The sequence below is a fragment of the Scardinius erythrophthalmus genome, assembly GCF_964197995.2.
Source record: "Scardinius erythrophthalmus genome assembly, chromosome: 4".
Taxonomy (NCBI): domain Eukaryota; kingdom Metazoa; phylum Chordata; class Actinopteri; order Cypriniformes; family Leuciscidae; genus Scardinius; species Scardinius erythrophthalmus.
Genome location: NC_138224.1, coordinates 1911367 through 1930250, shown reverse-complemented (window position 1 = coordinate 1930250; position 18884 = coordinate 1911367). Strand labels below are relative to the sequence as shown.

The 18884-nt window shown below is 38.7% G+C and overlaps 1 protein-coding gene across 6 annotated transcripts in view; it reads left to right on the top strand.

The window, feature by feature from the left end:
* ptn (pleiotrophin) overlaps positions 1-18884 on the top strand; it is a 68698-nt gene that overhangs the window by 19366 nt on the left and 30448 nt on the right. Inside the window, exon 1 of one of the 6 annotated variants that reach the window (XM_081364120.1) lies at positions 393-533. The exons of the other annotated variants lie outside the window; for them this stretch is intronic. The gene's annotated coding sequence lies outside the window, so the exon portion shown is untranslated. Of the gene's footprint in view, positions 1-392; positions 534-18884 lie in introns of those variants that run through there. 6 annotated transcript variants of the gene reach the window in all.

Below are 18884 nucleotides of genomic sequence, written 5' to 3'. Positions count from 1 at the left end.
GTTTGCACCAGACAATCTTCTCAGCACAGCGACGACGTACAGTCAGAAAGACACGGTGTTTTACGCATTACCGCATCTCATTACCTCAATATCACTTTACCGTAGTGTGTCGAGGGAAACTTCAGTGAGTGAAAGACGGTGGGGTTTAATTTCACGCACCAGACAGAATTTATTCTGTTTCCTTTCATACTTTTATCCTTTCTTTCTCTCTGACTGACAGACTTTCTTTAGCTCCTTCTCTCTCTCTAACTCGTCCCTGAAATGACCTTGTGTTAATGAGTGTGTGATCACGAGTCAGTTGGGCTTTCAGCTCGCAGCAAAAACACAAACAATCCCTCCCTCCACACACACACACACACACACACACACACACACATATATGCATTCAGTCTGTCGCTCTCACAGATACCATTAGCACGGCTCTAGTGGAAATAGAACGATAAAGAGAGAGAGAGAGGAGGTTAAAAAGAAAAACAAAGAGGGGAAAAGGTGGAATTAAGAACAGAAACCCCAAACTATTCCTCAGACTACAGGTACGTAACTCTAAACCTCCGTCTTGATGCTCAGAGCTGCTGTAGTGTGAATTCAGGACTTGTTTAAAGCAAAACGAGATTTTTCTTTTTAAACGCTCGAGCAAATGCCACCTCAGATCCTGCGTCTCTCTCTCGTTATTCCTGAAGTACGGCGGAGGATGAGATAACTGCTGTTTTTCTGCTGTTTGAGGCCTTCGTGCGCTCAGCGACCGCCGTCTCTTGTCAGGGTTTAAACCTCCTGAAATCTCTCCCTGTGTCGGGAACACTGAGGTCAGCAGGTGTTGGTGATCCCGGAGTCTGACGGAATAAAACAATAATGCAAGTCGGAGTGTTTCTGCGGAGAGAGTGACTAAAAGTTATATGTGGAATCTGGATGGACGTGCAAAACTATCAAATATTATCCTCATATTGTAATTATCACGAGCACTAGTAATCCGCATCAATATGTGACGATAGCTATAAGCACATATTGTAACGTACTATATGTATATCATTGCCATATGGACATTAATTTGACACATTCATCTGATAACTGAATACCTCTTAAATTATATTTTGATACATTTTCTGAAACTAAATTTATTGTGAAAAGCGCTGGACAGATAAACTGGAATTGAATTCAATTAAATCTCAGGTGACATTTTTTCGCCTCAAAACCAAAAGAATATTTTATTTCGCATTAAGAAAATAAATGCGTGTTTTATAGTATTAAACTAAGCTTATCCTTAATCTGAATGTTGATTCTCATTAGATTCTAATTACTGTAATATTTTGTATTACAGTAAAAAGCTCTCGTTTTGTAGTTTATTTTTAATTATTTATTATTAAATAATTAAATTATTAAATTATTATTATTATTTGGAAATAATTGTTTAAAAAAAGTGATTGATCCACAAAAGGCATTTTCTTTTTTCTAATTACTGTAATATTGTATTTTTGTATTACAGTAAAAAAAAAAGTTTGATGCTAAAAGGCATTTTCTTTATCGTTAAATGTATCGTTATTCTGAATGTTGATTTTCATTAGATTCTAATTACTGTATTGAGTTTCAGTTTTGTTTTAAATTGAAATTGTAAACATTTAAATGTTTTTTTTTTTAATATATAATCTAAAAAATACACAATGTTAATTTGGGAATAGCTGATGATACTTAGAAATGTTTATTTTCTTTAACTGCAAAATAAAATCTATTTTCCCATCTTGATTTTGGTGTGAAATACGAGACGTTCCACGAGATTCACCTTTAAAGTTTTCCGTGTTTTTCTTTTTTCTTTTACGTGTCAGATGGGATGAAGCGAATGACATTCTTATTCAGGAAAGCGTGCATTTCCTGTTTAAACTTCAAAGCGTTTCCTTGGAAAAGCATTTTAACAGGGTTTGCTGTGGTCCACATTTTTATCTGTCCGGCCCAAATCTGTGTGTCTGTACATCCCCTCTGGGACGACAGGAGAGAGAGAGACAGAGAGAGAGAGAGAGAGAGAGAGAGAGAGAGAGAGTATACAGAGCTAAACGAAGAGTGTTTTACCTTCCTCCTTATCAACACACATCTCATGCTCCTCCCTTCTCTACAGTGACAGGTGAAAACCTCTGGAAATCTCAGCGGCTTACGTGTGCTGTTTTCTGTTGCCTTTTGAAAGCACCTCGTGTGTGTGTGTGTGTGGGGGTGTATCGTCTACATTCAGACTTCCACGTATGGGGCATCTGTGTGTGTGTGTGTGTGTGTTTTAGAGAGGCCGTTTTTTCCCAGGGTGGTGTGTGAAGTGGGTCGCTCCTGACTGGAATGAGAATAAGCGGGGTGCCGTGCGACCCGTGAGCTTTGAGCATCGGGCCTCAACGCCACTGCTGTTGCCATAGTTATCGGTTAACCTATCAGAACGAGTCCTGTTCAGATGAACAGCCACCAGCCACACACACACACCGTCATCTCTCTTTTTCAGCCCGAGTTTAATGCAAGTTGTGACTCATGCGGCCGTTCGCACAGAACTCGTTTTTTCCATTTCACTGCGCTGCTTTTCCATTGTTTTTCTATGTAAACGTGCTAGGCGGACATGCTTGAGCCGGTTCACACACAGAACCTGTTTAAAAGAAATCAATACTTTTATTCAGCAAGGATGCATTCAGTTGATCAAAAGTTACAGTAAATATTCTATTTCAAATAAATGAAATAGAACTTTCTATTCATCAAAGAATCCTGAAAAAAACTGTACACAACTGTTTTCAAGATATATATATATATATATATATATATATATATATATATATATATCTATATTTTTTTTTAAATCAAATTAGCATATTAAGAATTATTTCTGAAGAATCATGTGACACTGAAGAGTAATGATGCTGAGAATTCAGCTTTGCATCACAGGAATAAATTAAATCTTAAAATATATTCAAATAGAAAACAGTTATTTTAAATTGTCATAATATTTAACAATATTACTGTTTTTTGTTTTATTTTTAATTAAAGGTGCTCTAAGCGATGTCACGCGTTTTTTAGGCCAAAACATTTTTTGTCACATCCAGCAAACATCTCCTCACTATCCACTGGCTGCCCGTCCCCTGAACACACTGTAAAAAAACGCGGTCTCTGTAGACAGCCTAGGCTCCACAAACGGCAACAAAAACAAACTGGCCCAGCCTGGACCACGAAACATAACAAACAGCCAATAACCGACAAGAATGATTTGGGGGTGGGGGTTGGGGGGTTGGTGCGCGTGCACATGAAGGGGGGTGTGGGGGGTGGAGGAGAGAGAAGCATGAAGAGGGAAGTTAGCTAGAGGAGAGATGTCCTAGACAAGGACTAACATTAAAATTGTATATTCTTGAGAATTTTGATATGACCGACACACGACCAAAGAGATGACGTTCCGATGAACAAATAACAAAGAATAGGGAAAAGGAAAAAGAGAAGGAACCCAAAGTCTCGAATTTACATCGGAAAAGCGTTCAAAAGGTGGCGAGAACTCCGCCGGCAGAAATGTTCCGACATTCAAGTGGATCTGTTTTTGCTGGACAGGAGGGTAAATATAAGTATAATATATAATAATATAGAGCCGGTTCACACACAGAACCTGTTTAAAAGAAATCAATACTTTTATTCAGCAAGGATGCATTCAGTTGATCAAAAGTTACAGTAAATATTCTATTTCAAATAAATGAAATAGAACTTTCTATTCATCAAAAAATCTTGAAAAAAATTGTACGCAACTATTTTCCAGATTGATAATAATAATGTGTTTTTTTTTTTTAGCATCAAATTAGCATATTAAGAATTATTTCTGAAGAATCATGTGACACTGAAGAGTAATGATGCTGAAAAATAATACATTACATTTTAAAATATATTCAAATAGAAAACAATTATTTTAAATTGTTATAATATTAAACAATATTGTTATATTGTTGTATTGTTTTATTTTTAATTAAATAAATGCAGCCTTGGTGAGCATAAGAGACTTCTTTTAAAAACATTACAAATCTTACCGATCTCAAAAACGCTTAGTGGAGAACGAAAAAGTAGTTTTTTAAAAGTGGAAAATTTTTACTATGCTGTGTCATGAGTGAGACACTGGAAAAGACGTCCATCTACTGTGTGTTTACATAGAAAAACAATGGAAAAGCAGCGCAGTGGAATGGAAAAACACGTTCATGCAGTGTCTAGTTGAAGGTAGGGTAGGCAATTTTCAGAGAGGCTAGCAATAGCGAGTTAGCTTTGAAAGCATGAGATTGCACCCTCCTTTCAGAGCGTCTCCAAAGCCAAGCCTCCTTCAAAACACATGAACGCGTACAGCAAGGAGCAAGCAAAACCGTCATGAGACGGCATTAAACTACCTCATCATGTCTCAAAGCACGTAACATTACAATAATAATGAACATAAACAACTTAAAGATGTCTGACCTGTACCACCTGACTGCTGCAGATCCATTTCGCCGTTGATTGTGTTGCCATTCGAGTCTCAAACTGCTCTGATTATAACGCCACAGGTTTCCATCTCTTCCAAATGACAGTAGTTATGGCGTGAACGCAGCATAAGCTGGTTGTTTTGGTTCAGGAGGAACCGTAAAGGGTGGTTTCGTTTGCGCTGCTCTGTGACTGACGTCTGTCTAACTCATAGCATGTAACGCGGAGGTGTAGAAAAACATTAATAAACAGATAAACAGAAATTTATTCCTGAGATCAAAGCTGAATTTTCAGCATCATTACTCCAGTCTTTAGTGTCACATGATCCTTCAGAAATCACTCTAATATGATGATTTGATGATCAAGAAACATTTATGAATTATCAATAAAAGCAAAGTTGTTTTAATTTTTTTTATATAAAAAAATATAAAACATTTATTTAAAATGTATTCAAAAGTAATGAAAAAAGGATACAAAAAATAAGATGCAGTGCAGGTCCTTTTACACCGAGGAGATAACTATAATAATAAAGATTTCGTTTAAGAAATCGTTTTATATATTAAAGAGTAGCAAAGTAAACACCACAGCAATAACACTAATTACACAGAGGAACAATATCAATGGAATCACTTTCAGAACCAATAAAAACATTAACAGCCAATCAGAATCCATCGTGCGTTAAAGAGCTCAAGCATTTAAAGCGACAGGCGACATTTCTCGCAGGAGATGGTTATAATAAACAACGTTATCGTGTGTTTGTGTGAACGCTAATTATCTTTATGGTTATCGTTCTTGTTGTGAACGTGCGTTTAGTCAATATTGTTTGATTCTGTAATGAGAATATGCTGTCGATGCTTGAGCTTAACCTGAAACATCTTCATGTTCAGCACATAGCGAGGCGCTAATGAAAGAGATAGGGAAACTGCTCTGGGATCAGCCGACGTTGTCAGTGGAGATTAATCTCCCGTGAGTCTGGTTGGCTGTGTGGGAACTGGTGGTTATATAGACATCCGCTCACAAAAGCATGCTGGGTAGAGGTCCGGGGGGGTGGGTTGTACAATTTCTCTCTCTTCTGTTCGATTCCCTCTTTTCATCCGAGCAGCTTGAGGCCGCTTTCTCATACGTTGGGTCGCTAAGGTGCAGGAGGCCGATGGAGAATAACAGCCCTGCTTGTGTTAGGAACACACACACACACACAGAGAGAGAGAGAGAGAGTTCAGATTCTCAGGAGGGTGTTCCATGGAAACACACACACACACACACACACACACACACACACTCGATGATCCCTGGTGCTCGGTAGGGGAATATACGGACCGCTTTCTGATTCTATTGACTTGATTGACCAAATGATGATGTAACTGTGTTACGAAACAAGCACCGTTACACAAGTTTTATTCTTAGTTTTGAGTATTTTGAAAGAAGTCTCTTTTGCTCAACAAGGCTGCATTTATTTGATCAAAAATATAGTAAAAACAGTGAAATACTATTAGAATGTAAAACAGCTGTTATTAAAGTGTAATTTATTCCTTTTACTCCATTACTCCAGTCTTCAGTGTCACATGATCCTTCAGAAATCACTCTAATATGATGATTTGATGCTCAAGAAACATTTATGATTATTATCAGTGTTGAAACAGGATTCTTTGATGAACTAGAGTTCATAAGAAATATAAATCTTAAGTTTTAACTGTTGCTTTTGATCAATTTAATGTTTTGTTCTTGCTGAATAAAAGTGTTAATTTCATTTTTTTATATAAAGTATTCATTTCTTTTGGACTTTTAGACTCCCTTTGATCTATGTATTGTAATTCTTCATTTATGTGATTTAATTAATTATTAGCTTTTCATTGTAAGGCGGGTGCTATCCCATCTCTGCTCCTCCTCACCTAAAACTCACTGAAAACCTATGCAATGTTAAATGTGTACAATAAGTAATTATACATGTTTGGTATCGTTTGAAATGTCTGGTACAAAGGTCTCATTCCCAAAGAAGTAAAACAAAAGGTAATGAAGTTTTCAAGAGTTTAGAGATAGCTCGCACACAGAGGAGGGTGTGTCTTCCAGGCAAATGTCCTCCAGCTCTCAGAAGGTGTAAACTCTGAATGCTAATTCCCATTGTTAGCAAATGTTTCCATGTGAAAGAAGTTTCTGTCTTGGTCTGGGTGTATAATGAATTGCAACAAGAGGCTCGGGGCGATTTGTAACTCAAATTAGACCGTGATGCTGAGTGTATGCAAAACACTTCGCTTCATGTATTTTCTAAAGTCAGGTTCGCATCTTCTCTCTTTATTCCAGAGCATTTGATGTTTTGTATTTATTATCTTTAAACTGATTATGAAATTGGCATGATACATTTACCTGACATAATGAATTGTTACATTTGAATTTATTCCGACTGACTCTGAAATTGTTTTTCCAAGTAGATTAAACGGATTCGTATGTTACCGCAAGTTTTGCGTCAGATTAGCGACGACAAATATTTTGCAAAGACAAGAAGTGAATTTCCGTTTAGGGCAGAACTTAACTTTGGTATCATTTTAAAGCATACCCTTGCCAGATTATTGCTGAAGTGAATTTTTTTTTATAAGTAAATCCAAAAAAAAGTTATATAGGTTTAAGTTTATGAAAATTATTTATGAATATTATTTTATATAAAATATATATTTTATGAAACAAGTTGAACTCTAAAACGGCTAGAAAATCAAAGCCATAAATCTAAATAAGTTGTGCTCCAAATTTGAGGATGATATCTCAAAAAATGAGCTTTCAGTAAGATTTTGTTTGGGCGCAGTACCAAACTGTCCCCATTGGATCCCAGCAAAACTCCTCTAGTCACACGGTGATTGGCTTTGTTATTTGCAGTTGAGTTTTTCTCTCTCAATACTACAAACACACACATGCACACAAACACTTTTTTTTTTATAACACACATACCAACCACACTCTGACATCCATACCAACACACCCACACAATTATCATTGCATAATTTATCCAACTGGCTCTATAATAGCTCAAAATTCATGCAGTTAACAGTAACAAAAAACAAAAACTTACTCATAGGTCCAAAAGGGACAGAAATGTCCAAGTCAAAAAACTCTCATAAAAATGTTATGCTTGGGAGCAAAAACTTAAGTTTGGTCTCATTTTAAAGAAGACCCTTGGCAGATTGTTGTTGAAGTGAAAAAAGTGAAAAACGTGCAACCAAATTTTTTTATAGAAGTTTAAGTTTATGAAAAATATTTATGAACATTATAATCAATATTTTATATAAAATATATATAAGTATTTTGTGTAACTAGTGCAACATTTTTTTTTTCAAATGAAATGGGGGTGAAATAGTAAAATTACAATAAAAATAGACACCTGTGCCAAAATTAATGCAGTTAACATAAAAAAAAAAAAACTTACTCATAGGTCCAAAAGGGACAAAAATGTCCAAGTCAAAAAACTCTCATAAAAATGTTATGCTTGGGAGCAAATACTTAAGTTTGGTCTCATTTTAAAGAAGACCCTTGGCAGATTGTTGTTGAAGTGAAAAAATTGAAAAAAAGTGCAACCAAAAAAATGTTATAGAAGTTTAAGTTTATGAAAAATATTTATGAACATTATAATCAATATTTTATATAAAATATATATGTTATGAAACATTTGGAAGTCTAAAACTGATATAAATTCAAAGCCATAAATCTAAACAGGTTGTGTTCCGAATTTGAGGATGATATCTCAAAAAATGAGCTTTCAGTAAGATTTTGTTTGGGCGCAGTACCAGACTTTCCCCATTGGATGCCAGCAAAACTCCACTGGTGAACACAGTGATTGAATTTTCGATTTGCAGTTGAGTTTTTCTCTCTCAAATATTACAAGCACACACATGCACACAAACACATTTTTTTTTATAACACACATACCAACCACACTTAGACATCCATACCAACAAGCCCACACAATTATCGTTGCATAATTTATCCAGTTGGCTCTATAATATGCCGAAGCAGAAAACAGGAATAAAGCGAGTATTTGCTTTATAGGCCTAACCTGAAAAAATGGCACCATCTGATAAAAAAATGGTAAAAATGTCAATTTTGAAGCCTTGCCAACAGAATGAAAGCCTATTAAAAAAGATTGCATCATTTTATAGTTAAACGGCACAGGGATTAAAAAATGCAGTTTTAATGGATTTCAATGGGGACATTTTTGTCCTTAAGGTCCTGAGAGGAAGTATTTTGTGTAACTAGTGCAAAATTGATTTTTTAAAGAAAATGATGATGAAATAGTAAAATTCCAATAAAAAATACACACCCGTGCCAAATTTTATGCAGTTAGCATTAACACAGGCAAAGTGATCAAAAAAACAAAACTGAAAAGGACAAAAATGTCCTCAAGGATGCACAAGGGTTAAACAAGCGTTTTTGAGTTTATCTTGGTAATCAAAGGCAATCAAGTTTTCTGTTTATCTGAGATCTTTCAGATAGTTTGACCGATAGATGGATGCAGGTCCAGCAGAACTAATGCTGTTGCGGGTCATTTAGACCCAATCGTCCATTTTTCTGTTATGGTGAAAGTCATTATAGTTTTAATAGTCTGATTCTGGCTCTGCAAGCCTCTGATTGGCTGTTTTCTCCCCCAAGAGCGATAGACTGACTGAAAATAATGATCAGTTAATCCATGAAACTGCTTTTCCCAGCATGCACCATGCGATTGGCTCACCCTGTTGTAAAGTCTAAAGTGTCGTAAGCATTCGGAGCGGGAGATTATTGATCTCTGGACATGATCAGATGCGGGGTTGCACTGCATTCGTCTCACTCTCTCTCTCTCTGTTTTTCTGTTTGTCTGCGACTCCTTCCCAATCCCTGTGGGAGTGCTGGGTTGTTTGTGTTTGTCTAATGAAGTGAGATGATTGTCTCTCAGTATGAAGTCACCCGAGACTGAAAGAAAAGAAGCAGTGAGGTATGTGGAGTGATTGACAGATTGAGTGACTCAATGGCTGTTAATGAACACGCATCAATTTTGCTAAAAAAAAAACAAAAAACACAGATACCAGGAGAAAATGATCCAAAAGTAGAAGGCCAGAAGCATCACCGTTTGAAACATTAACATAAAAATTAATCTCGAGACACATGATAATCTCAGTGCTGTCTGTGAGAAACAAGTGATGAGAGTAAGAAATAATTGAACAGGTTTTCCTGCTTGAATGTTGATTATTCTCCTCATATTCTCCATTGTTGCGGCTCCTCTCTTCCCAGTCTGTCAGTAACGCTCTGTTTACTTCCTGTCTCTGTGACGCCCCTCCTTCTGAAAAGCACACTGTGCTCTGATTGGTCGCTGGAGCGGTGTGTTGTGATTGGTCGAGCGCTTCGAGTGTGTTTGGGAAATGTCCCGCCTCTTACCATAACCACCAGTTTAACACACTACTAACTAACTCAACCAGGCCCCGCCCCTTTATTCTGCGCATTAATTATTTAAATGAGGAATATTGTGACGTGTTCGTTCCCGGAAGAAACTCAAGACTACAATGGAGGCGTTTCAGGAGTTCAGAAACAGACACTGATATAGAGAATAACTCTCTTTTTCATGCTCAAACAGCGACATTACAGACTAAAGAGAGATGAACATGGAGAAAAAGCATAATTGGTCAATTTTAAAGATACTATTTTATTTTATTTTAAGGGTTTAAAAGAGACTCAGTGAAGCCCTTAAAAAAATGACCCATGAAAACAGTTTTAACAGTGTTTCACCATCAGCTCAGAGACAAACAGCACTTACTAATAATAACACACATATATGGGCTGCGTCAGATCGATAGAGACTGTGTGTGTGTGTGTGTGTGTGTGTGTGTGTGTGTGTGTGTGTGTGTACCTGTTAACAGCTGGAGAGGGAGATGGAAAGTTTGTTCCAAATTGAATTATTAAAGATGATGTGATGTTGTTAATCACAGTGATGGAGACGGAGAGGCCGTTTCAGGAACGTAACGAAAGCCCACGAGACCAAGAGAAACCGGTATTGATTCACGGCGCAAGTCAATAACAAAAAGAATGTTTTCATTTTCCCCGTGAAACGTCAGACGTGGAAAAACTTTCATTTGTTTAGGTGAGATGTTGGATGTGTTTTGCGGGTGTTTGAGAACAAAACTGACCTTAAGTGTCTCAGGATTGTTTTCCAGATCTCAAGCCAACATTCGCACTCAGAATTAGATTTCTAATTAATTTTAAAGGTTAGTTAGTGCTTCTAGTTAGTTGAAACAATCTGTTCAATGAAAGCTGCTGATAATGAGTGAGTCAGGGTTATTATCATTTCATTAAAACTAAAGTTATTAAAAACATTTCTGTTAGATGAAGAAAAAAAAAGCTGAAAAAAAAGAATATTTACATATTAGTTGGAAAAACTTAAAATTATTTACTGGACATAAAAACTAAAACTGAAATAAAAATTAAAATTAAACTTAAATAGCAGTATTTAAAATACAAACAAAACACTAATAAAATGACAAAAGCACAAAACAAAATTACTAAAAATTAAACTAAAACATAAAAACTTAAAATATAAATAATAATAGCTATTTTAAAACTAAAATAACACTTGTAACGTACGGACAGAGGCGGTCAGATCCATATGCAGCACTTTATTTCAGCATCAAACACAAGCAGACATAAACTCCGGCACACAGTTAAACAAGGGGCAATCCAGTAACTCGTGGTGATAACAGGCTTTGGTCGAGGCAGGCAGCACAGGTTCATACACAGTCCAAGAAGCAGGCAAGGGTCAAGAGTCCAGAGAAACACGGAATACACAAACATGGAAGAATGCTCAGAGATGTACGCTTACAGTGTGACAAGACTTCGCACCGGACACAGAGATCACTCAGACTTATATAAGGAACTCAATAACCCATAATCAAACACCACTGAAACATAGTTAAACATAATGAGTCCATGGTGAAACAATGCAGGGAGAGAGTGCCCTCCAGTGGCTCACACGGGCACTCCACATCACATAGCCCCCCCCCAAAGGAGCGGCTTCCAGACGCTCCTAAAAACTCTGGGGGGAGGTCAACGGGGGCTGGGATGGAGGGCCAGGCCCGTGGAGAGGTAGGAGGCCAGACCCATGGAGAGACCTAGGGCCTGGAAACCCGAGCAGGGTAAGAGACCATGGGGAAGCACGTGTCGTAGGCAACCAGGGTAGAACACACTTGACCGGAAACCAGGGTTGAGCACACTTGGAGAGGTGCCAGGACGAAGCCCACTTAGGCGGAGACAAGGACGGAGCAGACTCAGGACTGGACGTAACCAGTGGCATGGGAAGCACAGGATCAGACAGGACTAGCGGCATAAGAAGCTCAAGTGGAAATAGCACAGACAGGGTCCATGTCAGCGCCACCTCCATGGCCCTCACAGGATACCTACTGCCCCCCCCCAAAAAGTTCTTGGGGAAATTTAAGGCTATAGCCTCCGGGCTGGAAACAGCCTCTGGAAAAGGCTCCCAGAGCTTGATAGGCGTTGGCGAGGTGAGGCGCAGAGGCGGGGCCGGCAGAGCGAGGCGCAGAGGCGGGGCCGGCAGGGCGAGGCGCAGAGGCGGGGCCGGCAGGGCGAGGCGCAGAGGCGGGGCCGGCAGGGCGAGGCGCAGAGGCGGGGCCGGCAGGGCGAGGCGCAGAGGCGGGGCCGGCAGGGCGAGGCGCAGAGGCGGGGCCGGCAGGGCGAGGCGCAGAGGCGGGGCCGGCAGGGCGAGGCGCAGAGGCGGGGCCGGCAAGGCGAGGCGCAGAGGCAGGGCCGGCAGGGCGAGACGCAGAGGCGGGGCCGACAGGGCGAGGAGTCTAGGTACGCTCACTGGAGCCTGGCGAGCCGAGTGAGTCCTCCTCCTCTTCCTCCTGCGACGGCGCACTGTTGGAACTGATAACTCTGGATCCAGGGGAACATAATCGTTTCGCTTAACTGGACCTGACTCCATAAATTCAACCGAACTTGACTCACTTTCCACACTGGATTCACTTGATTCGGGACTTGATCCACTTGACTCAGGGCTAGATTCACTTGACTCGGGATTCGGTTCACTGGACTCGGGATTCAGTTCACTGGACTTGGGATTTGGTTCACTGGACTCGGGATTCAGTTCACTGGACTCACTGGACTCGGGATTCGGTTCACTGGACTCACTGAACTCGGGATTCGGTTCACTGGACTCACTGGACTCGGGATTCGGTTCACTGGACTCGGGATTCAGTTCACTGAACTCACTGGACTCGGGATTCAGTTCACTGGGCTCACTGGACTCGGGATTCGGTTCACTGAACTCGGGATTCAGTTCACTGGACTCACTGGACTCGGGATTCGGTTCACTGAACTCGGGATTCAGTTCACTGGACTCACTGGACTCGGGATTCGGTTCACTGGACTCACTGAACTCGGGATTCGGTTCACTGGACTCGGGATTCAGTTCACTGGACTCACTGGACTCGGGATTCGACTCACTGGACTCGGGATTCAGTTCATTGGACTCACTTGATTCACTCGACTCGGCACTCGATTCTCTCGAGTCAGCTGGCACGCGCTCAAACTCCAGTTCGGCCGGCGAAACCCCCGCTGTCTCTGGATTAACAAGTTCAACAAGACCAGTGAGGAATACGGGCTTGAGGGGTCCGACACGAAGAATGGGTTTGGCAGAAACTGTATACTTGAAAGCCCCTCTAATGGTCATCAAGGGAGGATCGAACAGCTTGGCGAGATGAGGCTTTAGTGGCGTTCGGAATGAGTGAGAGAAATCCGCCGCATACGAACCACCCCGGTGCAAGGACAAGAGCAGTTCCTCGGGATCCTCTTCTCCTGCGGGGAGTTCAAAAGCCTCTCTGAATAGGGCGATAAACACATCATAAGAAGGGAACGATATCCGACCTGGTTCCCAGAACGCGCCTACCCACTCCAGAGCCTTTCCAGTGAACAGTGAACAAATGAAAGAAATGCGGTCATCATCCGAGGTGTAAAACTGGGGCTGATGATTCATATATAAGCTGCACTGCTGAAGGAATCCTTCACACGCCACAGGTGAGCCATTAAACCTTTCAGGAAATGACAGACTAGAATAATTAGATGCAGCACTCACACTGGGTTGCGGTGGGACAGGTGCAGCGGGAGCTTGGACTTGATTAGTGGCTGTGCTTGAGCTCTGCGAAGACACAGATTGCGTAAAGCTTGTAAGTTCCTCGAGGAGAGATGTTAGTCTCGTCAGCTGTAAATGATGAGAGGCTAGCATGGAAACTTGGGTCTTGGCCACGGTGGATAAATGCTGAAAGTCCGCTGGATCCTGTAGTGGCGAAGTCTTCTGTAACGTACGGACAGAGGCGGTCAGATCCATATGCAGCACTTTATTTCAGCATCAAACACAAGCAGACATAAACTCCGGCACACAGTTAAACAAGGGGCAATCCAGTAACTCGTGGTGATAACAGGCTTTGGTCGAGGCAGGCAGCACAGGTTCATACACAGTCCAAGAAGCAGGCAAGGGTCAAGAGTCCAGAGAAACACGGAATACACAAACATGGAAGAATGCTCAGAGATGTACGCTTACAGTGTGACAAGACTTCGCACCGGACACAGAGATCACTCAGACTTATATAAGGAACTCAATAACCCATAATCAAACACCACTGAAACATAGTTAAACATAATGAGTCCATGGTGAAACAATGCAGGGAGAGAGTGCCCTCCAGTGGCTCACACGGGCACTCCACATCACAACACTGGTGTGAGCGACCATCAAGCTCCAAAAAGACTATTACATTATAATAAAAGTAGTCCATGCAACTTATATTCTACATTTTATGTAAAAAATAAAAAATAATAATAAACAAAATAAATGAAAAAGATTAAAATAAATAAATAAATACTTTTTTTTTATTAAAACAGACAAAATAAATAAATTATAAAAATTTGATGTAAATAAATAAATAGATTAGATTTAAATAAATGAATAATAAAATAACAAATCTAAATAAAATGAATAAAAATAAAGGAATGAAGAAAATTTTGATGAAAATAAATAATAAAAAATACAAATGAAATTGATAAAAAATAAAGGAATGATGGAAAATTTGATGAAAATAAATTATCAAAATATAAATAAATAAAACGGGTTTAAATAAATGATAGAAATAATATTACAATGTATAAATCACACTGTGTGTGGGTGTACATGAGATCATTATGGTGTCCATACGGGGGGGGGTGCAGAACGACGTGTGCGCCGTCTGTAATCTCAGCGCTAATAGGTTTCCGCACACTAATGGCCGACGCAGTGGGCCAGAATAAGTGTTTAATAGGGGTGTTCTGGCCTGGCTGACTCACACACACTCACACACACTCACTCTGGGCTTTAGAGCTCGTCGGGTGGGAGCGTAATGCACATCTAATCTTAAGAGCCTGTAGTGAACACAGATAATAATAGAGACCATGCTCTAATGTTACGGCCCACGTTTATTTTTTATTGTCTCTTTCTTTTCGCACAAACCTCTCCGAGGCCCTCGAGTCATTACGCCTGTCAGCGTCAGACACCCAATTAAAGAGCCCGAGTACATGAGATAAGGGTCCGGCCAACACTCCAGGGAAATTATGGATTATACCCAATCAGTTTGTGTGCTGATCTAATGGGCTTTTATATCATCAATACCTGGAGCACGTAAACACGTTATGATTGATCGAGTGTGGCTAAAGGAAGAGGTCGGCCAAGTTTCTGTCATCGTGTACTCGCCCTCATGTCTGCGCTGGACACAGATGTTTGGAGTCGCTCCGCTCCAGTTCAAAATGGCCGTCAAGCTGCAGAAAGATAATTCAATTAGAATAAAAAACATCAGTAGGACTTGTATTCAAAACTGGGGTCCAGGGATGCAAGAGACGGGTGTCCATGGGGAAATTAAAGGGATGGTTCGGAGTAAAATCAACCTAGGGTCCTTTGCACCATGACCTCGAGCAAAACACCCCCCAGAAGCCTTTTTCCCTTGGTCGAACATTATTAAAGTTAGAGCTTATTTAGAGGTTTCAGCCGGATGGCTTAGTGCAGGCGCCAACAGATCCAATGATGTATCTGGTAAATTACCCCACTAATAATGCCCAGAATGGCACCAAACTTCTACAGTAGTACAAACAGGCTCGAGGTCATAGTGCAAAGGACCCTTGGTTGAAATTACTCCGAACCATCCCTTTAAGAGAAAATCAGTGGTAAAAAAAAAAAAAAAAAAAGATTAAATGATAAAAAAATACATTAAAATAAAGTAATATAAAATAAATAATAATTTTATTTAGATTTTGACAAATAATTTTGATTAAAACAAATAAATAATTAAAATATTTAAATAAATAAATAAAATTGATTTGAAATAAATGATAAATTAAATTAAAATAAATATATTTAATTATTTTAAAAAAGTTAGATTAGAATAGATAAATAATAAATAATTTTATAGAAACTAAATATTTTCCCAATTATATCTCACACATTTATAATATAAATTTTTCACCCTTTAAAAGGATGGGGGTCCCTCGCATGAGGATAATCAAAAATGGGAATCTGTGGCATATAAAAGATTGAAAACCATAGGAAAAAGAGGAGAAAAACAGTGGTAACAAATAAAAAAATTAAGAAATGATAATAATAATAAAAAACATTAAAATAATGACAATTTTGATTAAAACAAATACATAATTAAAAATATTAAAATAAATTATATTAAAATAAAAATACTAAAATAAATTATAAATTATATTAAAGTAAATACATTTAATTATTTAAAAAAATTATATTAGAATAATGTAATAATTTTATAGAAACTAAATATTTTTCCAATTATATCTCACACATTTATAATATAATTTTTTCACCTTTTAAACTTCAGGATTGAAAGATTCTCTCTCTTGAGGATGATCATATATGGGGATCTGTGGCATATAAAAGACTGAAAACCTTATTCTATCCATATTCATATTCCAAGTCTTTTGAAGTCCTACAAGATTAAAGGACCAGAGCATTAGCGTTGATTTTAGCAAATAAGGACTTCTGATTCCACAAACTGATTGCGAAAGATGTGTGAATGTAGTGCATGAGTCATATGGACTACTCTCATTTTGCTTCATTGTGAATATTCTCCATTTCTTCGACGGAAGAAAGAACGTCAGGTTTGGAAGGACTCGAGTACATGATGACTTTAAAACAGGTCTTCACATGGCTATTAATGAGCGGCCTTGGCTTTAAAAAGTGGTGAGACGGATGGTATCACTAATCTGAAAGATTATAAGATCGGGATTAAAGTCAAGCTGTCTTGGCTGATATCTCCCCAAACAGACGCCGGCATTTGTCAACCGAGGAAGAGGAGGGTTTTAGGAAGGATAATCGGGGACACGTCCACCTACAAAACACAACTGTAGTCGTTCACAAACAAACGCACGTCTGTAAATAAAGCTCAGTGCTTTGCATAAAGCACCGGCTTAAGTGTTATTTCCCCTAAAGAACAAACCTCATTGGTTATTGTGCTTGAGCTTCCGAAACAGCCTGAATCATATGGATTACTTTTATGTCTTTCAAGAAATGGACAGAAATGATGAGCGAATATTAAAAATATCTTTACTTGTTTCTAAAGATGAATGAAAGTCTTATCTTTTTTTCATTTTTTTTATTTATTTGGATGGGACAGTGCATATTAATGAACGTACAATAGAAATTGATGTAAATACGCCATAATATTAAGGGTTTAGACCGACATGAGGGTGAGAATGACAGAATTTTACATTTTGAATAAATTATCAATTTGAGTTTCTGTCTCGTCTGGTCCTTCTCTTTCATATTTGGTTTTCTTTTTTGTTTTTCTTATCCATGTTATGCTGTTTTCTGTGAAACTTACCGCTATCTGTATTAACAAATAACGTGTCCATGGTAGCAATCGAATTTTATAACGGCAAAACCTGGTTGAAACACTTAACGGTTTCCCTTTAAGAGAACCGTTTAAGGGATTATATGCAACACCCTTAATTCATTCCTGAGGGGAAATCACGCTTAAGTCTCGTACTTAAAGGTGCCGTTGCTGATTCTTTACAGAAACATTGTGTGTTTCCTCATATCCTGATAGCACTCACTATAAGCGGTCTAAATGTATTCTTATAAATACAGTGCTATGCATAAATTTTGGACACCCATGCTAAAGTTGACTAAAAAGAGGAATAAAAAATCTTCTTTTGGAAATGGAACTTAATGCCTTAATTAAAAAAAAATTGGAAAAATCCAACCTTTAAGGACATCAATTTTCTTTGTGAATGAATAATGTATCGTAAATAAATAAATGTTCTTCCTTAAAATACAGGGTGCATAAGTCTGGACACCCCTATGTTAAATCCCCATAGAGGCAGGCAGATTTTTATTTTTAAAGGCCAGTTACTTCTATGCATACTATGCATCCTGATAAAGTTCCCTTGGCCTCTGGAATTAAAATAGCCCCACATCATCACACAGCCTTCACCATACCTAGAGATTGGCATGGGGTACTTTCCATAAGATCATCTCTCAATGCAAATCAAACCAGCTATTAGGCTAACTGAAATACAACCATACCAATCTCTAGGTATGGTGAAGGCTATGTGATGATGTGCGGCTATTTTAATCCCAAAGGCCAAGGGAACTTTATCAGGATGCATAGTATCCTGGATCCATGAAGTAACTGGCCTTTAAAAATAAAAATCTGCCTGCCTCTATGGGAATTTAACATAGGGGTGTACACACTTATGCACCCTGTATTTTAAGGAAGAACATTTATTTATTTACGATACATTATTCATTCACAAAGAAAATTGGTGTCCTTAAAGGTTGGATTTTTCCTAATTTTTTAAATTAAGGCATTAAGTTCAATTTCCAAAAGATGATTTTTTATTCCTCTTTTTAGTCAACTTTAGCATGGGTGTCTAAACTAATGCATAGCACTGTATATGTCGTCTGTGGAAGGCGCAAGACCATAAAACGTTTGTTCAATCGTATCGTTCGGTCCAAACGGTCCTATAGACCTTATTCACAGCAGCGCCATCTTTGATGTTTAACGGGAATGAAAGCGAGGCTGTGAGGGACAGACGTGCATCTCTTCAATGGGATGTACTGTTATTTAATGTGTTTTTGGATTGTTCTGCTCATGAAACACTGGAAAAATATCTTTCCAAGAGATTTCAGTTGACAAAAAACTCAGACAATATAAGCCGTGGAAAATTGTAAGTAATCTTGGAGATTTATACAGTTTTTTTTTACAGCGGATGCCATTGGAAACACGGCAAGTCTATCCCTCACAGCCTCACTTTCACACCTGTCTCTGAATAAGGTCTATAGCATGTGTGCCCTGTGTGTTTGCATACACACTGCGCAGCCTGTTCACGCAGACGTCATCAGCGCGTTCGCAAGCAGCAACATCCGAACTTTCCTTCTGAACCGA